Raw genomic sequence first — 23,399 nt, 5'->3', positions numbered from 1 at the left:
AACTCAATTAGAACAAGGGTCATACTTCCGTTCCACCCAGACTCATAAGATAAAGAACGAAAACAATTCTTGAAACTGAAATCAATACATGAATTAAAATAGAACAGTAATAGTATTAATCCATAGAATAAACAGAACTCCTAACCTTAACAGTGGAGGTTTAGCTGCTCATTGTTCTGAGAGAAAACTAGGGTTCCGTAAAACTGTAAAGTGCGGAATGAGGTATGAGAAAAGAGATTGAGCCCAAAGGGCTAATTCTTTTCCCTTTTATATCTAATCCTAATTAATGTAAAATATATTTTCTAAAACTAAATAATATATTTTCCAATTTTAAAATAAAATAAAGTTTTAATCAAAATTAATAAAAATCTTTGTGCAGCTTTGATAAACCCCTTTTTAGGGTTTATCATGCATAGAGTCAAGAGTTTTATCGATAATCTTCCATACTTATTCATATAAAACTGCGTGATTTTGTGTTCCTTTCCCCATTTTGTCTCATAGATGAAAATATGCTTCTTTTACATCAAAATTGATATATTGTAATTTCCTTCTATTACCATTCGATGCCTTGATCCGTTTGTTAAGTGGTTTCAGAAGTTACAGGGCAAAAATGGCTAAGAGGAGTGAAGGAAGCATGCATGAATAGAGGGAGCATGGAATAAATTAAAGATTTAAAGTTTGCACATGCACGCGCACGCGCACCGTGCGCGTACGCGTGGATGCGTACACCCAGAGCCAGCGCAGTGGAGCCGAGCGAGGAGCCGGCGCACTTATATGGCTAGGCCATATCTCCTGTGACGCTGATAAACCCCATTTGTAGGGTTTATCTTATGCATCATTTAAGGGATTTTATAACCTTTTACCCACATTTATTCAATGAAATAGCATGGTTTTATAAATTCTCCTTTAATTGTGCTTAAGAGTGAACACATGCTTTTTAGGACTTAAAATAGCTAAATTTAATTCACTTTGATTCCATTAGATGCCTTGATATGTTTGTTAAGTGATTTCAGATTTAGGAGGCAAAGATTGGATCAAGAGAATGAAGGAAAAGCATGTAAAAATGGAGAACTCATGAAGAAATGAAGGAATCGCAAAAGCTGTCAAGCCGACCTCTTCGCACATAAACGACCATAACTTGAGATACAGAGGTCCAAATGATGCGGTTCCAGTTGAGTTAGAAAGCTAACATCCGTGGCTTCGAAACGATATAAGATTTGCCATAGTTGCTATACGTATGGTGATGCGTACGCGCATTGTATGCTCACGCATCGTTGCTGCCATATGATCCACTTAAAGCAATACGTGGCCAGCGACTTATAAAGCCTTGTGGGCCCAATCCAACTCATTTCTGATACTATTTGACCCAAGGATTGAATAGGGATGAGACATCTAGCCATTAGTTTAGTTTTATGTTAGTTTTCAAATGCTTTAGTTAGTTTTAGAGAGAGAAGCTCTCACTTCTCTCTAGGATTGGGATTAGGTTAGATCTAGTTTAGAATTTCTTAGATCTAGGTTTAATTCATGCTTTGATTTACTTTTCTCTTTGCAATTCTTCTTCTTCTACATCTCTTCTCTCTAGTTTAGCATTTAGTTCTTGTAATTCTCTACTTTTATGTTCATGCACTTTTGTTTCTTCTATTTTCATTTCAATGCAATTTATGATTCATGTTCCTTTATTTTTCATTTGATTTGTTGTTGTTTAATTTCTTGCAATTGAGTAGTGTAGATTTACTTTCCTTGCACTTTTTACTATGTTTTCCTTTTATGCCTTCCAAGTGTTTGATAAAATGCTTGGTTGGATTTTAGAGTAGATTTTGTCCCTCTTGGCTATGGTAGAGTAATTAGTGATGTTTGAGTTATCTAATTCCCTTGTTGATTGATAATTAGAAGTTGCTAATTGATTTGGATACCACTAAAGCTAGTCTTTCCCTTGGGTGTTGGCTAGGACTTGTGGAATCAAGTTGATTCATCCACTTGACTTTCCTTCATAGTTAGAGGTTAACTAAGTGGTAGCAATGGATAATTGTGGTCACAATTGAGGAGGATAACTAGGATAGGACTTCTAATTCTCACAACATTTCCAAGAGCTTTTTAGTTGTTAGTTTATTTTTATTGCCATTTACATTTCATGTCTCTTATCCCAAAAACCCCAAAATACAACTCATAACCAATAACAAGACACTTTATTGCAATTCCTAGGGAGAATGACCCGAGGTTTAATACTTCGGTTTATATATTTTAGGGGTTTGTTACTTGTGACAAACAAATTTTTGTATGAAAGGATTAATGTTGGTTTAGAAACTATCTTTACAACGAGGATTCATTTGTGAATTCTAAACCACACAAAAGTCCGATCATCAGATGCTCGGGTGCGCCTGCGCGCAGATAGCAAAAGACCCTAGGGGCGCGTACGCGTGCTGTGCGCGTACGCGTCGATGAACGCACGTGATTTTTTAATCAAAATACATGACCAACGATTTCAAGGAGTCCCAGGCCCTGTTTTGGAGCAGAATTTTGGACAAAAAAGCTTAAGAAGACCAAGGGTTAGGGGTGTTAGGACAATTAGTCATAATTCTAGATTTTTTTAGAAAATTAGTTACATTTTGTTTTTAGAGAGAGAAACTCCAACTTCTCTCTAGGTTTTCACTTCCTCCATTGCAAGTTTTCTTTGAATTCTTGGTGAGATCCATTGCTAATTCACTTTTGCTTTGATACAAGTTGTAGATCTACTCTTCTTTTCCTCTTAATTGATGCTCTTTTGATTCAATCTCTTAGATCTAGATTTGTTTGACTTTGTTACTTTGATTTTGGATTAATGAATTGTGTCATTTCATTCAATTGCTTGATTGTTGATGATTGTGTGGATTAGGTAGCTTTGATTTAATTTTCTTATCTCAATTACATCATGTCTTCTATGATTGCCTACCAATTGTTTGTGATAATGATAACCCTAGCTATGGAGTAGATTTCCCTTACTTGGCTTAGGGGTTGAGTTATTGGAGACACTTGAATAGTGGATATCAATTGTAGATTATGAATTGAGAGTTGCTAATTGACTTGGAGTGCACTAAAGCTAGACTTTCCTAGGGTGAGACTAGGACTTGTGACTTAAGTTAGTTACTTTCACTTGACTTTCCTCCATTGTTAGGGGGTTAACTAAGTGAAGCAATAATGAATTCTTATCATAATTGAAGGAAACTATAATGATGGAACTTCCAATGCTCACCCTTAGCCAAGGCCTTTATCTCAATTAATTGTTGTTTGCTTTTGTTAGCTTGAATTCTTGCACTAACTCTCAAAACCATAAAAGCTTTCCTAATCAATGATGTGCATTTTAAGGCAATTTCTAGGGAGAACGACCCGGGATCAACACTCTCAATCATAGATTTTAGAATTTTTTGATGCAATGTTTGCGTGTTGGTTAGACTATACTCACGATTGAATTCATTACTAATTTCTAACCGGCATAAGAATATTCGGTTCATCAAAATGGCGTCGTTGCCGGGGATTTCCTTATGTGTGTCATTCTATTGGTTAGTGTGAATATGTTAATATGTGAATATTTGCATTTTCTTCTTGATTGATTGTTTGTTTGATTGCTAGTTAGGATTAGATTTTGCTTATATACTCATAGATGTCATGAGCTTCCTATCCACTTCATTGTATGATGCGTTCACTACCGAATCCGAGCTTAGAACGATTCGATTCGGAAATTGAAAGAACTTTGCTTCATATCAGGCAAGCTCAGAGGCGGTAAACCTTTGGGAAAGGTGAAATGGTTCTTACCAATTCACCAACCATATCATCATCATCCAACGAAGACACTAATTACTCTTCCGTTGATACTACTATTAGTTCTTCTTTTGATCTACGTTTTGACAGCATGGTCGTTCCAAGGAGAGTTACTGGTGCACGAAATTGTGATCATCAATAATGGTGCCAAAGACTTGGAGCTCTCAAGTGTGAATCACACTTTGTCACAATTCTGCACAACTAACCAGCAAGTGCACTGGGTCGTCCAAGTAATACCTTACGTGAGTAAGGGTCGATCCCACGGAGACTATCGGCTTGAAGCAAGCTATGGTCATCTTGTAAATCTCAGTCAGGAAGATTCAAGTGGTTATGGAGGATTGATAATTAAAGATAAATAAAACATAAAATAAAGATAGAGATAGAGATACTTATGTAATTCATTGGTAGGAATTTCAGATAAGCGATGAAGATGCTTTATTCCTCCTGAACCTCTGCTTTCCTATTGCCTTCTTCCAATTATTCATACTCCTTTCCATGGAAAGCTTTATGTTGGGCATCACCGTTGTCAATGGCTACTTCCCATCCTCTCAGTGAAAATGTTCTACACACGCTGTCACCGCACGGCTAATCATCTGTCGGTTCTCGATCATGTTGGAATAGGATCCATTGATCCTTTTGCGTCTGTCACACGCCCAACACTCGCGAGTTTGAAGCTCGTCACAGTCATCCCTTCCCAGATCCTACTCAGAATACCACAGACAAGGTTTAGACGTTCCAGATCTCAGGAATGACCGCCAATAATTCTAGCCTATACCACGAAGGTTCTAATCTTAGATTAGAAACCCAAGAGATACACATTCAAGCTTGTTTGCATGTAGAACGGAAGTGGTTGTCAGGCACGCGTTCATAGGTGAGAATGGTGATGAGTGTCACGTAATCATCACATTCATCATGTTCTTGGGTGCGAATGAATATCTTAGAGAAGAAGTAGACGTGAATTGAATAGAAAAATAGTAGTACTTTGCATTAATTCATGAAGAACAGCAGAGCTCTACACCTTAATCTATGGTGTGTAGAGACTCCACCATTGAAAATACATAAGAACAAGGTCTAGGCATGGCCATGAGGCCAGACTCCCAAAAGCGTGAAAAGGTCTATCAAAGGTATGAAAATACAATAGCAAAAGGTCCTATTTATAGAGAACTAGTAGCCTAGGGTTTACAGAAATAAGTAATTAATGCAGAAATCTTCATCCGGGCCCACTTGGTGTGTGCTTGGGCTGAGAATTGAAGCTTTCACATGTAGAGACTTTTCTTGGAGTTAAACGCCAGCTTTTGTGCTAGTTTGGGCGTTTAACTCCAGCTTTTATGCTAGTTCTGGCGTTTTGACGCCAGAATTCTTAAGCTAACTTGGAATGCCAATTTGGGCCATTAAATATTGGGAAAGGTATGGACTATTATATATTGCTGGAAAGCCCAGGATGTCTAGTTTCCAACGCAATTAAGAGCGCACCATTTGGGCTTCTGTAGCTCTAGAAAATCCACTTCGGGTGCAGGGAGGTCAGAATCTAACAGCATCTGCAATCCTTTTTCAGCCTCTGAATCAGATTTTTGCTCAGGTCCCACAATTTCAGCCAGAAAATACCTGAAATCATAGAAAAACACAAAAACACATAGTAAAGTCCAGAAATGTGATTTTTATTTAAAAACTAATAAAAACATAATAAAACTAACTAAAACATACTAAAAACGTACTAAAAACAATGCTAAAAAGCGTATAAATTATCCGCTCATCACAACACTAAACTTAAATTGTTGCTTGTTCCCAAGCAACTAAAAATCATATAGGATAAAAAGAATAGAATGTACAATGAATTCCAAAAATATCTATGAAGATCAGCATTAATTAGATGAGCGGGGCTTTTAGCTTTTTGCTTCTGAACAGTTTTGGCATCTCACTTTATCCTTTAAAGTTCAGAATGATTGGCTTCTATAGGAACTTAGAATTCAGATAGTGTTATTGATTCTCCTAGTTAAGTATGTTGATTCTTGAACACAGCTACTTTATGAGTCTTGGCCGTGACCCAAAGCATTTTGTTTTTCAGTATTACCACCGGATACATAAATGCCACAGACACATAATTGGGTGAACCTTTTCAGATTGTGACTCAGATTTGCTAGAGTCCCCAATTAGAGGTGTCCAGAGCTCTTAAGCACACTCTTTCTGCTTTTGGACCACGACTTTAACCGCTCAGTCTCAAGTTTTCACTTGACACCTTCACGCCACAAGCACATGCTTAGGGACAGCTTGGTTTAACCGCTTAGGCCAGGATTTTATTCCTGTGGGCCCTCCTATCCACTGATGCTCAAAGCCTTGGATCCTTTTTATTTTACCCTTGCCTTTTGGTTTAAAGGGTTATTGGCTTTTTCTGATTGCTTTTTCTTTTTTTTCGCATATATATATTTTTTTCTGCAAGCTTTTCACTGCTTTTTCTTGCTTCAAGAATCAATTTTTTGATTTTTCGGATCATCAAATAACATTTCTCCTTTTTCCATCATTCTTTCAAGAGCCAACAATTTTAACATTCATAAACAACAAATTCAAAAATATGCACTGTTCAAGCATTCATTCAGAAGACAAGAATTATTGCCACCACATCAAAATAATTAAACTGTTTTAAAATTCGAAATTCATATACTTCTTTTTCTTTTTCAATTAAAAACATTTTTCATTTAAGAAAGTTGATGGATTCATTTTCATATCTTTAAGGCATAGACACTTAGACACTAGTGATCATGTAATAAAGACACAAACATAAATAAACATAAAGCATAAAAATTCGAAAAACAGAAAATAAAGAACAAGGAGATTAAAGAACGGGTCCACCTTAGTGATGGCGGCTTGTTCTTCCTCTTGAAGATCTAATGGAGTGCTTGAGCTCCTCAATGTCTCTTCCTTGCCTTTGTTGCTCCTCTCTCATGACTCTTTGGTCTTCTCTAATTTCATGGAGGAGGATGGAATGCTCTTGGTATTCCACCCTTAGTTGTCCCATGTTGGAACTTAATTCTCCTAGGGAGGTGTTGATTTACTTCCAATAGTTTTGTGGAGGAAAATGCATCCCTTGAGGCATCTCAGGGATTTCATGATGAGGAATTTCCTCATGTCCATGAGTGGGATCTCTTGTTTGCTCCATCCTTTTTTTAGTGATGGGTTTATCCTCATCAATGAGGATGTCTTCCTCTATGTCAATTCTTTGGGTCCGGGTTCACACTTTGATCATGGTTCTTGGTGATCCATGCATTGGCATAGAACTCTTGAACCATTAAGATTCCGACTTGTTGAATGGGGTTGGTGAGAACTTCCCAACCTCTTCTTCGAATCTCATGTCGGATATTCACCCTTTTTTAGTTTGAAAGGGACCTCGGGATCACCTTCTTCTTGGCCACAACTTCATAGAAGTGGTCTTGGTGCACCCTTAAGATGAATCTCTCCATCTTTTATGACTCGGAGGTGGAAGCTTTTGCCTTTCCTTTCCTCTTTCTAGAGGTTTTTCCAGCCTTAGGTGCCATAAATGGTTATGAAAAAACAAAAAGCAACGTTTTTACCATAACAAACTTAGAAGGTTTGCTCATCCTCGAGCAAAAGAAGAAAGAAGAGAGTAGAAGAAGAAGAAATAGAGGAGATGGAGGGGGCTTAGTATTTCGGCCAAGAGGGAGAAGTAGTGTGTATGTTGTGTGAAAATGAAGGAGTGAAGATGGGTTTATATAGGAGTGGAGAGGGGGGTATGGTTCGGCCATTATGGGTGGGTTTGGGTGAGAAAGTGGTTTGAATTTGAATGGTGAGGTAGGTGGGGTTTTATGAAGGATGGATGTGAGTGGTGAAGAGAATGTTGGGCTTTGATAGGTGAGGGGGTTTTTGGGGAAGAGGTATTGAGGTGATTGGTAAATGGGTGAAGAAGAAAGAGAGATGAGGTAGGTGGGAATCCTGTGGGGTCCACAGATCCTGAGGTGTCAAGGATTTCTCATCCCTACACCATGTGGCATGCAAAATGCCCCTTGCTGCCAATCCTGGCGTTAAACGCCAGGCTGCTGCCCATTTCTGGCGTTTAACGCCAGCTTCTTGCCCATTCCTGGCATTAAACGCCAGTCTGGTGCCCATTTCTGGCGTTAAACGCCCAGAATGGTGCCAGACTGGGCGTTTAATGCCCATTTTGCTACCCTTACTAGCGTTTAAATGCCAATAAGTTTCTCCTCTAGGGTGTTCTATTTTTAATACTTTTTTCCTTCTATTTTTGTTTTTTCAATTGTTTTTGTGACTTCACATTATCATCAACCTACAGAAAACATAAAATAACAATGGAGAATAAATAAAATTGGGTTGCCTCCCAACAAGCGCTTCTTTAATGTCAGTAGCTTGACAGTGGGCTCTCATGGAGCCTCACAGATACTCAGAGCATGATGATGGCCTCTCAACACCAAACTTAGAGTTTGGTTGTGGCCTCCCAACACCAAACTTAGAGTTTGAATGTGGGAATTTTGTTTGACTCTGTATTGAGAGAGCTTTTCATGCTTCCTCTCCATGGTTACAGAGGGAGATCCTTGAGCCTTAAACACAAGGGAGTCCTCATTCACTTGAAGGACTAATTCTCCTCTGTCTACATCAATCACAGCTTTTGCTGTGGCTAGGAAGGGTCTACCAAGGATGATGGATTCATCCATACACTTCCCAGTCTCTAGGATTATGAAATCAGCAGGGATGTAGTGGTCTTCAACCTTTACCAAGACATCCTCTACAAGTTCATAAGCTTGTTTCCTTGAATTGTCTGCCATCTCTAGTGATATTCTTGTAGCTTGTACCTCAATGATCCCTAGCTTCTCCATTACAGAGAGAGGCATGAGGTTTATGCTTGACCCTAGGTCACACAGACCCTTCTCAAAGGTCATGGTGCCTATGGAACAAGGTATTGAGAACTTCCCAGGATCTTGTCTCTTTTGAGGTAATCTCTGCCTAGTCAAGTCATCTAGTTCTTTAGTGAGCAATGGAGGTTCATTCTCTCAACTCTCATTACCAAATAACTTGGCGTTTAGCTTCATGATTGCTCCAAGGTACTTAGCAACTTACTCTTCAGTAACATCTTCATCCTCTTCAGAGGAAGAATACTCATCAGAGCTCATGAATGGCAGAAGTAAATTCAATGGAATCTCTATGGTCTCAGTGTGAGCCTCAGATTCCCATGGTTCCTCATGAGGGAACTCCTTGGAGGCCAATGGACGTTCAGTGAGGTCTTCCTCAATGGAGATCACTGCCTCTTCCTCCTCTCCAAGTTCGGCCATGTGGGTTATGTTGATGGCCTTGTACTCTCCTTTTGGATTCTCTTCTGTATTGCTTGGAAGAGTACTAGGAGGGAGTTCAGTAACTTTCTTACTCAGCTGACCTACTTGTGCCTCCAAATTTCTAATGGAGGACCTTGTTTCAGTCATGAAACTTTGAGTGGTTTTAATTAGATCAGAGATTATAGTTGCTAAGTTAGAGTGGCTCTGCTTAGAATCCTCTGTCTGTTGCTGAGAAGATGATGGAAAAGGCTTGCTATATCTAAACCTGTTTCTTCCACCATTACTGTTGTTGAAACCTTGTTAAGGTCTCTGTTGATCCTTCCATGAGATATTTGGATGATTTCTCCATGAAGAATTATAGGTGTTTCCATAGGGTTCTCCCATGTAATTCACCTCTTCCATTGCAGGGTTCTCAGGGTCATAAGCTTCTTCTTCAGAGGAAGCTTTCTTAGTACTGACTGATGTAGCTTTTATTCCAGATAGACTCTGAGAAATCATATTGACTCGCTGAGTCAATATTTTGTTCTGAGCCAATATGGCATTCAGAGTATCAATCTTAAGAACTCCTTTCTTCTGACTTGTCCCATTATTCACAGGGTTCCTTTCAGAAGTGTACATGAATTGGTTATTTGCAACCATTTTAATGAGTTCCTGAGCTTCTGCAGGCGTCTTCTTCAGATGAAGAGATCCTCCAGCAGATTTGCAAGAATTCAACTAAGAACTGATGAGGATCTTCCAATGGAAGTCCATGAAACTTGCAATTCTGTTGCATTAGAGAAACTAATTGAGGCTTAAGCTCAAAGTTGTTTGCTCCAATGGTAGGGATTGAGATGCTTCTTCCATAGAAGTCGGGAGTAGGTGCAGTAAAGTCACCAAGCACCTTCCTTGCATTGTTGGCATTGTTGTTGTTTTCTGCTGCCATGGCTTCTTCTTGTTTGAAAAGCTCTGTTAAGTCCTCTACAGAGAGTTGTACTTTAGCTTCTCTTAGCTTTCACTTCAAGGTCCTTTCAGGTTCAGGATCAGCCTCAACAAGAATGCTTTTGTCCTTACTCCTGCTCATATGAAAGAGAAAAGAAGAAAGTATGGAATCCTCTATGTCACAGTATAGAGATTCCTTGAGGTGTCAGAGGAGAAGAATAATAGAAGGAGGAGGTAGAAAGAGAATAATTCGAACTTATCAAGAGGGATAGAGTTCGAATTGTTGATAGTGGAGGAGTGTTAGTCCTTAAATAGAAGGATGTGAGAAGAGGGGAAGAATTTTCGAAATTAAAGTAAAAGATTTTGAAATAATTAAAAGAAATTTTGAAAATTTGGTAAAGGTTTTTCGATAATTAAGATTGGGAAAGAAATTAAGTGATTTTTGAAAAAGATTTTGAAATTAGAAATCAAAAAGATATGATTGAAACTTAATTTTGAAAAATATGTGATTGAAAATATATGATTGAGAAGATATGATTGAAAATTAAATTAAAAAGAGAAAGTTTTAAAATTAAAGTTGATTACTTGACTAACAAGAAATTAGAAGATATGATTCTAGAATTAAAACTTTTGATCCTTTCTTAATAGGCAAGTAATAACTGGAAAATTTTGAATTAAATTATTAATTGTAGCAAGGATTTTCGAAAATAGTAATAAATAAAAAAAATTGAAAAGAAATTGATTTTGAAAAGATATGATTGAAAAGATATGATTTGAAAAAGATTTGATTTTGAAAAATTATGAAAATTTGAAAAAGATTTGAATTAAAAACAAAATCTTCCCTCTTATGTCATCCTGGCGTTAAACGCCCAGAATGGTATCCATTCTGGCGTTTAACGCCCAAAATCCTACCTTTTTGGGCATTTAACGCCCAGCCAGGTACCCTGGCTGGCGTTTAAATGCCAGTTTTCCTTCTTCACTGGGCGTTTTGAACACCCAGCTTTTTCTGTTTAATTCCTCTACTGAATGTTCTGAATCTTCAATTCTCTATATTATTGACTTGAAAAGACACAATTTTGAAAATATTTTTGAATTTTTAATGATGAGAAACAATAAAAAATGCAACTAAGATCAAATAAACAATGCATGCAAGATACCAAACTTAGAAGTTTGTATACTAAGGACTACAACAATTTGAAAATGCATGTAAGAAACAACAAAAGACACAGAATAAGAGAAATTATAGATCAGAGCACTGAAATCTTCAAGAACAACTTGAAGATCAATGAAGAACATAATGCATATATTTGAAAAATGTAAAAAGAATAAAGACATGCAATTGACACCAAACTTAAAAATTGATATTAGACTCAAACAAGAAACATAAAATATTTTTTATTTTTATGGTTTTATAAATTTTTTTAGTGATTTTTCGAAAAATGAGTGGAAAAGAAAATAAAGGGGTTCAAAATTTTTAATAAGAGTTCCAGGAATCATTGCAATGCTAGTCTAAGCTTCCGGTCTAGGAATTAGACATGGCTTACTAGCCAGCCAAGCTTTCAATGAAAGCTCCGGTCCAAAACACTAGACATGGCCAATGGCCAGCCAAGCTTTAGCAGATCATTGCTAACAACAGCAAAATTGATAGAAATCAACAAGCTCTTGTGATGATAAGTTGAAACCTCGGTCCAATAAGATTAGACATGGCTTCACAGCCAGCCAGACTTCAACAGATCATTATGAAACTCTAGAATTCATTCTTAAAAACTCTGAAGAACAAAATAAAAAAAAATTTTGAAAATAAAAAGTAAAATTACCTAATCTAAGCAACAAGATGAACCATCAGTTGTCCAAACTCGAACAATCCCTGGCAACGGTGCCAAAAACTTGGTGCACGAAATTGTGATCATCAACAATGGCGCCAAAGACTTGGAGCTCTCAAACGTGAATCACACCTTGTCACAATTCTGCACAACTAACCAGCAAGTGCACTGGGTCGTCCAAGTAATACCTTACGTGAGTAAGGGTCGATCCCACGGAGACTGTCGGCTTGAAGCAAGCTATGGTCATCTTGTAAATCTCAGTCAGACAGATTCAAGTGGTTATGGAGGATTGATAATTAAAGATAAATAAAACATAAAATAAAGATAGAGATAGAGATACTTATGTAATTCATTGCTAGGAATTTCAGATAAGCGTATGAAGATGCTTTGTTCCTCCTGAACCTCTGCTTTCCTATTGCCTTCTTCCAATCATTCATACTCCTTTCCATGGCAAGCTTTATGTTGGGCATCACCGTTGTCAATGGCTACTTCTCATCCTCTCAGTGAAAATGTTCTACGCATGCTGTCACTGCACGGCTAATCATCTGTCAGTTCTCGATCATGTTGGAATAGGATCCATTGATCCTTTTGCGTCTGTCACACGCCCAACACTCGAGAGTTTGAAGCTCGTCATAGTCATCCCTTTCAAGATCCTACTCAGAATACCACAGACAAAGTTTAGACGTTCCGGATCTCAGGAATGACCGCCAATAATTCTAGCCTATACCATGAAGGTTCTAATCTTAGATTAGAAACCCAAGAGATACACATTCAAGCTTGTTTGCATGTAGAACAAAAGTGGTTGTCAGGCACGCGTTCATAGGTGAGAATGGTGATGAGTGTCACATAATCATCACATTCATCATGTTTTTGGGTGCGAATGAATATCTTAGAGAAGAAGTAGACGTGAATTGAATAGAAAAACAGTAGTACTTTGCATTAATTCATGAAGAACAGCAGAGCTCCACACCTTAATCTATGGTGTGTAAAAATTCCACCGTTGAAAATACTAAGAACAAGGTCTAGGCATGGCCGTGAGGCCAGCTTCCCAAAAGCGTGAAAAGGTCTATCAAAGGTATGAAAATACAATAGCAAAAGGTCCTATTTATAGAGAACTAGTAGCCTAGGGTTTACAGAAATAAGTAATTAATGCAAAAATCTTCTTCCGGGCCCACTTGGTGTGTGCTTGGGCTGAGCATTGAAGATTTCACATGTAGAGACTTTTCTTGGAGTTAAACGCCAGCTTTTGTGCCCGTTTGGGCGTTTAACTCCAGCTTTTGCGCCAGTTCTGGCGTTTTGACGCCAGAATTCTTAAGCTGACTTGGAACGCCGGTTTGGGCCATCAAATGTTGGAAAAAGTATGAACTATTATATATTGCTGGAAAGCCCAGGATGTCTACTTTCCAACGCAATTGAGAGCGCGCCAATTGGGTATCTGTAGCTCCAGAAAATCTACTTCGAGTGCAGGGAGGTCAGAATCCAACAACATCTGTAGTCCTTTTTCAGCCTCTGAATCAGATTTTTGCTCAGGTCCCTCAATTTCAGCCAGAAAATACCTGAAATCACAGAAAAACACTCAAACCCATAATAAAGTCCAGAAATGTGATTTTTATTTAAAAACAAATAAAAACATAATAAAAACTTACTAAAACACACTAAAAACATACTAAAAACAATGCCAAAAAGCGTATAAATTATCCGCTCATCAATTACTCTCAAGGAAGCGGGTGCACCAGATTTTGTTCTCCAACCAATTCATGTGCTTCATCCCAAATTGAATGCAAACTTTGAACTCAAGACCGCTCTCATCAATCTTCTACCAAACTTTCATGGTGTATGCTCAACTACTAGGCGGGAAGGATCCGATGAAGTGGCTATATGGTTGTTTTCCTTCCCTTTCTCTCTTGAGGAAAGAGCCAAGGAGTGGTTCTATACCTGATGCCAGGGCATTTTGGCCAGTTTTACTGACCTTTTCTTTACTGTTTTTAGGACAGTTTCATGCATTTCTTTAGGAAATAAGCTAGTTTTGGGTAAATATTCACTTATGCCTTGACTCAAGCATACATTGTGCATTTTACATGATCTCATGAGGATTTTGCATAAGTTTAGTGACAAATATTATGTTGCATTACTCATGACTTGGACTAGAGCTTTGATGCACTTTGTTGCCTGATTTCAGGACCAAAAAGAAGCAAGAAAAGGAGAGGTAACTTGCAAAGATTAATGAGAAAAATGATTGCCAATAACACTCTCAAAAAGCCATCGATGCCCACGTTAGAGAGTCACGTTAACCAAGTTAACGTGAACTCTAACATGGAGAAAAGAAGTTGAGCCAACGTTAGTGACACTCAACATTGTCACTAACGTTGGCACTTACTCATAAGTGGCCACGTTAGAAGCCATGTTAACCTAGTTAACGTGGCCTCTAACGTTAAGGGGGAGGGAGAGAAGCCAACGTTAGTGACACTCAACATTGTCACTAACGTTGGCCTATGGTGCTAAGTACCACGTTAACTCCCACGTTAACTTGGTTAACGTGGGAACTAACATAGAGAATGAAGAGTTGTCGACAACGTTAGTGACACTCAACATTGTCACTCACGTTGAAGCAACCACACAACCCCCAAGAGTCACGTTAACTTCCACGTTAACTTGGTTAACGTGGAAGCTAACGATGAGAAATGAAAGATGAGCCAACGTTAGTGACACTCAACATTGTCACTAACGTTGGGATGGCTAAAAGATGGCCACGTTAGAAGCCACGTTAACCTAGTTAACGTGGACTCTAACGTGAGACCTAGGGGCACATTGGAACGTTAGTGACAATGTTGAATGTCACTAACGTTCTCGAAGGATGGCAAAGGCCACGTTAGAAGCCACGTTAACCTAGTTAACGTGAGCTTTAACGTGAAGCAAGAAGGGGCACACTGGAACGTTAGTGACAATGTTGAGTGCCACTAACGTTCTCGAAGGTTGACAAGGCAACGTTAAAAGCCACGTTAACCTAGTTAACGTGGGTTTTTAACGTAAGGCAAAAGGGGTGCATTGGAACGTTAGTGACAATGTTAAGTGTCACTAACGTTCCCGAACTTGGACTTTCACTAAATGATTAACACTCCTTACGCCGTGAGCTTAAGTCTCTGCCGACTCCGCACTTTCTCTCTGTAAGTAAAGCCAAACCCAAATAAAGAAAGGAACTGCTTCAAACTCAAGATCCAAAGGCCCAAGACTTGAAGAGTGAACTAGAAGCTGTGAAGAGTAGTATATATAGGAGTAGCTTTGAATTGTAAAGGAGTTCTGGAGGCTGAAGAATCACTCTCTGTATTTACTTTCTTTACAATTTCTAGTTTTATGATGTATTCTCCATCTTTGTTTTCATTTTCAAGAGCTATGAACAACTAAACCCCTTTCATTGGGTTAGGGAGCTCTGTTGTAATTTGATGGATCAATACTAATTTTCATTGTTCTTCTTCTATCTTTCCTCTTGATTTTACTTGAAAGCTTTCGATCTTCATCCAATTGAGTAGTTATCTTGGAAGAGAAGCTATTCAAACTTGGATCTCTTTTGAACCTTGGAAGAGGAATGAAGAGATCAAGCTAGAAATGCTTTCTCATGCTGCACCAAATTGGGTTTGGATGGGTATGTGACTGTAACCCTCTCAATACTTGGTTTGGGAAATGCATGTGGTATAATCAGTGACCATACTTCATCTCTTCTCATGAGCAATTGACCAAGGAATTGGCTATTGATCAAGATTTGAGAGATTGAATTGCAAGGAATTGTAATTCAATCACTTAAGATTGCCAAGGAGATCAATGAGTGCATTGATTGAGGAAGAGATGAAAATGAACTTGATCCGGAGAATTGCAACATCTCCTAAGCCCAATGAACTCCCCATCTCTAATCTCACCCATTCTCTTTTATTTCTGCGATTTACTTTTATGAGCAAATCCCCCATTCCCATTTATAATTCTGCAATTTATTTTCAGTCATTTACTTCCAGTCCTTTAATTCTAGCATTTACTTTTCTGTTATTTACATTCCCACTATTTTATTTTCTGCAACTCTCAACCCAAATTCTGGATTCCCTCAACTAGAACATTCTTCTAATTAAAGTTGCTTGATCAATCAATCCCTGTGGGATTCGACCTCACTCTATTGTGAGTTTTTACTTGACGACAACTTTGGTACACTTGTCGAAGGGAGATTTGTTGAGAGACAAGTTTTGCGTGCATCAAGTTTATGGCGCCGTTGCCGGGGATTGATTGTACATCAACAATGATTAGATTTGAAGATCACTAGATTGAGCATTTTATTTTGTGTATTTCATTTTTTGTTTGAGTGATTTACTTTTTGTTTTAGTTAAACTTCTTCCTTTCTCCCTCTACTCTTTTGTTTTTCTTTGTTATTTTCAATTCTGTTTGCTAACCCACTAACTGTTTGATATATTGCATCACCCACAACTAACATCAATTCTGACACAAATACTGTCTGCACCTATATTCTCTGCTTGTACTTGTTGGTTGTATGATAGGGAGAAGAAGCGAGGCTTCAACTTCCTTTGATTCTGAACCAGAGAGAACCTTCCTTAGACTAAGGAGGGAGGCAAAAGGAGAACGAGTAGTTGGTGCTGAAGAAGAAGAGGAACAGTTTGAGGAATACTTTGAACCAAATATGGAAGAAAACATGGAAAATCATCATGAAGAAGAGATTCACAACCATGGCAGAGGAGGTGGAGCAAATCATGCTGGGGAGGATAGAAGAGTTTTGGGCTCTTACATTAATCCAAACCCAGGAAATTGTGGAAGTAGCATCCAAAAACCAATAATCCATGCCAAAAACTTTGAACTTAAACCACAGCTCATCACCCTTGTTCAGAACAACTGTTCGTTTGGAGGAGGTGTTCAAGAAGATCCCAACCAACATTTGACTACCTTCCTGAGAATATGTGACACAGTGAAATCTAATGGTGTTCATCCTGACGCCTATAGATTGCTCTTATTTCCCTTCTCACTCAGAGACAAGGCAGCCAAGTGGCTGGAATCCTTCCCAAGGGAGAGCTTGACAACTTGGGAAGATGTGGTGAACAAATTCTTAGCAAGATTCTACCCTCCTCAACGAATCAATAGGCTGAGAGCTGAGGTTCAAACCTTCAGGCAACAGGATGGTGAGACTCTGTATGAAGCATGGGAGAGGTTCAAAGACTTAACAAGGAGGTGTCCACCTGACATGTTCAATGAATGGGTCCAGCTGCACATTTTCTATGAAGGGCTCTCTTATGAGTCAAAGAAGGCAGTAGACCATTCATCTGGAGGGTCCTTGAACAAGAAAAAGACCATTGAGGAAGCCATAGATGTTATTGAAACAGTAGCAGAAAACGACTACTTCTATGCTTCCAAAAGAGGGAACACAAGAGGAGTGATGGAGCTAAACAATATAGACGCTCTGTTGGCCCAAAACAAGCTCATTACCCAGCAGCTGGCTGACCTCACCAAGAAGATAGAGATGAACCAAGTAGCAGCAATCTCCACTTCATCAACAACACAAGAAGGAGTAAACCAAGAAGCAGAAGGGAGTCAAGAGCAAGCCAACTACATTGGGAATTCACCAAGGAAAAACTATGATCCATACTCCAAGACTTACAACCCTGGATGGAGAAATCACCCGAACTTTGGGTGGGGAAGTGAGCAAGATCAAAACCAAGACCAGAGACGTTACAACTCCAACAATAATACAGCTCACCAACAATTCACCTAGAGGACATCTCAACACCCCCACAACAACACTTCTCCACATACTTATCAAAACCAAAATAGCACATCTGCTCCGAACCACTCATCAATTGATGACAGGCTCTCTAAGATTGAAGCCTTACTGGAAGGAATAAGCCAAGAGATTCAAGAAAATAAGGTGTTCAAGGAGGAGGTGCGAGCCAATATCAAGAACCAGGGAGAGACCATTAGGAAGCTGGAATTCCAGGTGGGATATTTAGCTGAGAAGATTCCCAAACCTACTGATAGCTTCCCAAGTGACACTGAGAAAAACCCCAAGGGAGAAGCAAAGAAAGTAAGATGGGAAGATTGTAAAATGGTCACTACAAGTGGTCAAGAGATTGAAGACAAGCAAGGAAAAATGTGCAAACAACCTAAAGACAACTCAACTAAGGAGGAGGATAGAGATCACAAAGAACCAGAAATCTCACAACAAGAGCTGCTGAAGCTCTATGCACCATTCCCTCAACTGCTCAATGGTGCTGTGGGAAAAAGAATATACTCAAGGTTCCTAGACTTGTTTGCATCTCTGCATGTGAACATACCATTCATCAAGGCAATTCAACAAATGCCTGCATTCATGAAATATATGAAGGAACTTTTTCCCAGGAAAAGCTCACTCAAGGGAGGGCAGACTATAGTGATGAACAAGGAATGTAGTGCCCTTATTCAACCTGAGTTGCCTACAAAAAGAAGAGACCCAGGAAGTTTTCATATACCTTGTGCCATAGGAGAAAACATGTTCGACAGAGCACTATGTGATTTAGGGGCCAGCATCAACTTACTGCCCTTATCCCTGGTGAAGAGGCTGTAGATCAATGAGATAATGCCCACAGATGTCATTATCAGACTGGCTGACAAAACTCAAAAGCAAGCAATAGGAGTGGTGGAAAATGTGTTGCTAAAGGTTGGGAAGTACTTTCTCCCAACAGACTTTGTCATTTTGGACATGGAAGAAAGTCACACTCACCCAATCATATTGGGAAGACCATTTCTAGCTACGGCCAGAGCACTTATCGATGTAGAGAAAGAGGAGCTAATATTGAGAATCCATGATGAATAACTCAGCTTCAATGTTTTCAACTTCTCACAAGAGACAGATCAAGAGGACAAGGAACTAAGCACAAACGATAAGGAGACACTGAAGGAGGAGACAAGCACTGAAGCACAGCTAGTTCATTCTGAAACCCCCTCAATTGATAAACAAGGAAAACAGCAACTGCCACAGCTCAAGGAAAAATTGGAGGAACCCAAACCTCTAGAGGCAGGTGAAGACAACATCACAACTCCTTGGAGAAAAGAGGTCACCAAGGGGAAGGCAACCTCAAAAGAAACAAAGAAGAAGGTACCAAGGAGATGGAGGAACAAGAAGATCCCTACGGAAGACTTCTCTCCAGGGGATAGAGTTGTCTCAGCCTACTTCCCAGATATTCCCCCTAATCTCCCTACTGTGCCATCTCAATTACCCAAGGTCTTCACTATCAACAGAGTTCTTTCCCTGGAACATGTGGAAATCATTGATCCAACCAATGGATACAAGTCCACAGCAAGAGGGGAGGACTTTAAGCACTACCAACCACCGTGATGAAAGAAAAACGTCAAGCTAGTGACGCTAAAGAAGCGCTTTATGGGAGGCAACCCATGTTTTATATGCTTTCAGATGATAATGAATAAGTCAATTTTTATGAGCTTTAATCCAAACTTAACAAACAATTGGTGAAAATCTTCTTATGCAGAGTATAGTGAGGAACAAGTTTGGTGTTCAAAGCAAACCAAGTTGCATGCTAGTCTTGGGAGCTTTGAACACAAAACTTTCATCACAGTGCTTCAAACTAAGTTTGGTGTCACCCCATGGTGCCACCAAAATGCATATAAGGAACCACCAATAGTTAGTTAGTTAGTTGAAATTCATAAACAAACAATCAAAGCCTTTCTTTCAATTTATTCTAGCCGTAGAGTTTTAATTTTCTTATATATTAATTCCCTTATTTCAAATCTTTATAGGAAAGGAAAAGAAGCATGAAAAGGGATTGATTGGACAATTAAATGGGGGAGATTTTGCCACTTAATGAAGAGCACTACACACATGTCTCAAGAGGGAACGCATGGGGAAACGCTGCCATGCAACATTGGAGAAAGAAGAACCTTGAAGACCGAACCAATCACTCTCATTAAAGTGATGATCCTTGTCTTCCCTTCATACACAACTCCATCCGTTCATCTAGTAAACATTCATGCAATCCACACCCTTCATCCACTTATGATTTTCTTATATAAGTGAACCGTAGTGCATACTCACTCCTCACATTCAAATCCTCACTCTCCACACTTCTATTGGCACACTAAACCCTTCATCACAAATTGCTTTAACCAACCCTCTCTTCATCTATCCAAAGCCTCAAACCCCCTCAAACAAAAATTCAAGTCATGGCATCATCAAGCTCAAAGAGGCAAAAGAGGAAGGGGCCTATGGAGAGTGCTCCTTTTGATGACAAGAGATTCAAGACTGCCTTTCATGAGCATGAATTTGAGCGGATAAGTGCCAGAAGGATATTGCCAGAATTAATCATCCAAATCAATGCCAATGAATCACCACAGATTTAGAGAAAAATCGAACAGAGGGGGTGGCAATTGCTCACCAGTCCAGAGGGGAAGATCAATGGAAACCTCATCAAAGAATTCTATGCAAATGCAGTTAGAGAGGATAAGACCCAAGCCCCAACCTTTCAAAAGTTATGTGAGAGGAAGGGAGGTGGACTTCAGCCCAAGTGCCATCACAAGAGCTCTTCAATTGAAATCACCTCATTTTGATGAGGAGAGTTATCAGGCAAGGATAAGTAGAAGCCTCGATAAGGATGAGCTCTCAGATATAGCATCAGATATCTGTGTCATAGCCGCTGACTGGGAGAGGTACTCAGATGGGAGACCAAAATTCATAAAAAGGGGGGGACCTTCACCCTGAAGCCAAAGGGTAGTTTGAGCTTGTAAGGAGGTCCATCCTACCAGCTGCTAACAATTCGGAGGTTAACATCAATCGAGCCACTATGGTACAACGCTTAGTACAAGGTGGGGAAATCAAGGTGCATGAGCTCATTGCCGAAGGGATTCAAGAGTCAGCTGAGAAAGCTGACTCAGGAGCCAGACTTTGGTACCCCAGCACCATTCTTCGCTTGTGCAACAAGGCCAAGGTAGTATTTGAGGACAGCAGCCCAGACTGGGTAAACCCAGGGAGGCCAGTCACACTCGAGCGAATGGTCTATACCACACCGGCTCAGCAACTAAGAAGGCCACATATAGGAAGGCAAAGGACCCAGGAAGAAGCTCATCAAGAGGAATACCATCAGGAAGAACATCAACAAGAAGAGTATCATGACCCAGCCAACTTGAATATGACTCACCTTCTAAGAGCCATTGAAGATTTAGGACAGAGACATATGGAAGGACAAGAGCAAATACTGAACCGGCTGAACCAACAGGAAGCATGGCAAAAACAACAAATGGAGCAGCAGCAGGAACACTACTCTCAGCTCACTCAAGCAATCAACCAAGTGAATGATAGACAAGAGCTTCAAGAGAAGCACTTGCAAGAGCTCAACCAGCGGCAGATAGCCCAAATGAAAACTTTCAATGAGTTCAGTGTACTCAATGAAGGAAGGCAACTACATAGGGAGGAGTTCTATGTAAACACTCAAGCCGAGTTGAACTACATGACCAGTAATATGCATCATCTACACTATGCCATCCCTGCATATGATGAAGTTCAAAAAGAATTTGTAGAACAAGAAGAGAGAAAAGTGAAACAGCAAAAGGAGGCACTCAAGAAGAAGATGGAAGATAGTGGTTTCTGGAGAAAGCTGCTTGGAAAAGGCAAAGGAAGTGGAAGTACAAGTACTCAAGAGAGACACAATGAGGATAAACAAGGATGAGAGCATGGACATCCACATGAATGAAAGGTGGTGGAGTTCTTTTTAGTCCATCTTTTCTATGCTTTAAATAAGGAAGATCTTGTATGAAATAGAACATGCTTCCATGTTATGTTTAAACTTTTTTTAATTCTGTCTTTTAAGTTTTTCCTTCTGAAGAGGTCCATGATTTCTGGTTTAAATGTCACTGCACCATCACTTAACCTACTTGTAAGCTTGTCCCTTTAAATCAAATAAAAAGAGAATGAGTATAGTTGTAAAAGACCAGAGTGGAGTTTATATTGTGGAAGTGCATTCATGAATCTTTGGGGTAGTCATAAGTTAGCTAAGTTGGTTCAACCACAAGGCTAGGAGGACAACTATCTATCCTGAATACTTTGCTTTAGATACACTCATGAGACTAAGTTAATAACAAGATCCTAATAAGAGAAAAGGGAAAGAACAATGGAAGTGAAAAACAAAAGAAAAAGAGTAAGTAATAAGGCTAAGCATCAATGGTTTTAAGCTTGAGGCAAGTGTCTGTGGTGCTCCTGAGTGAGGGATCTACTTGGATGAATAAGCTCTTAGGAGTGCCTTATCACTTGGTAACTTGGGTTAACTAACTCGGGATTATCAGCTGAAAGTCCACTATCAAGAGTAACCTTCACTGCAGAACACTTAGTAACCCAAAGAGGTGCTGGACACCAAGGTCTCAAGAAAAGAAAATAAATAAACTAAATGCCTGTAGTGTGTATGTATGGGGGATAGGCTTGAGGGAGTAAGTCCTTAGGGGTGTCTCAACACCTAGCACCTTGAACCAACTGGTTCGGGAGTGTTGGCTGAAAGCTTATCTTAAAGAGTTGCCCCCTTACAGAGCACTTAGCTTAAATAACACAAACAACCCTTGTAATAACAATAAAAGGATCAATGAATAAAAGTCTCATGGGATATGAACAAAGTGGGTGTTTTGGGACAGGATAAAGGTCTGAAAGCCAGTAATGGAATGAACCTAAGTTGCTATCCATGAAACCACCATAAAATCAGTAATATGACTTCCACAAGGATGACTCATTCCTCTGGATATTTATTTCATCATTCTCTTGTTCCAGTACTTGCTTAGGGACAAGCAAGCTTTAAGTTTGGTGTTGTGATGCCAGGGCATTTTGGCCAGTTTCACTGACCTTTTCTTTACTGTTTTTAGGATAGTTTCATGCATTTCTTTAGGAAATAAGCTAGTTTTGGGTAAATATTCACTTATGCCTTGACTCAAGCATACATTGTGCATTTTACATGATTTCATGAGGATTTTGCATAAGTTTAGTGACAAATATTATGTTGCATTACTCATGACTTGGACTAGAGCTTTGATGCACTTTGTTGCTTGATTTCAGGACCAAAAAGAAGCAAGAAAAGGAGAGGTAACTTGCAAAGATTATTGAGAAAAGTGATTGCCAATAACACTCTCAAAAAGCCATCAATGCCCACGTTAGAGAGTCACGTTAACCAAGTTAACGTGAACTCTAACGTGGAGAAAAGAAGTTGAGCCAACGTTAGTGACACTCAACAATGTCACTAACGTTGGCACTTACTCATAAGTGGCCACGTTAGAAGCCACGTTAACCTAGTTAACGTGGCCTCTAACATTAAGGGGGAGGGAGAGAAGCCAACGTTAGTGACACTCAACATTGTCACTAACGTTGGCCTATGGTGCTAAGTACCACGTTAACTCCCACGTTAACATGGTTAACGTGGGAACTAACGTAGAGAATGAAGAGTTGTCGACAACATTAGTGACACTCAACATTGTCACTAACGTTGAAGCAACCACACAACCCCCAAGAGTCACATTAACTTCCACGTTAACTTGGTTAACGTGGAAGCTAACGATGAGAAAT

At 39.3% G+C, this 23,399-nt stretch overlaps 1 non-coding gene across 1 annotated transcript; it reads right to left on the bottom strand.

Annotated features, from left to right (window-relative positions):
* Positions 1 to 16,958: 16,958 nt before the first annotated feature.
* Positions 16,959 to 17,062, bottom strand: LOC112746486 (small nucleolar RNA R71). The gene has a single exon (XR_003174367.1). It is a non-coding gene; the product is annotated as a small nucleolar RNA R71 (small nucleolar RNA).
* Between the last annotated feature and the right edge of the window lie 6,337 nt (positions 17,063 to 23,399).

This window comes from Arachis hypogaea, chromosome 14 (genome assembly GCF_003086295.3).
Source record: "Arachis hypogaea cultivar Tifrunner chromosome 14, arahy.Tifrunner.gnm2.J5K5, whole genome shotgun sequence".
Lineage (NCBI taxonomy): Eukaryota > Viridiplantae > Streptophyta > Magnoliopsida > Fabales > Fabaceae > Arachis > Arachis hypogaea.
Note: the sequence above shows the minus strand (reverse complement) of the source record. Positions and strands in the feature narration are given on the sequence as shown.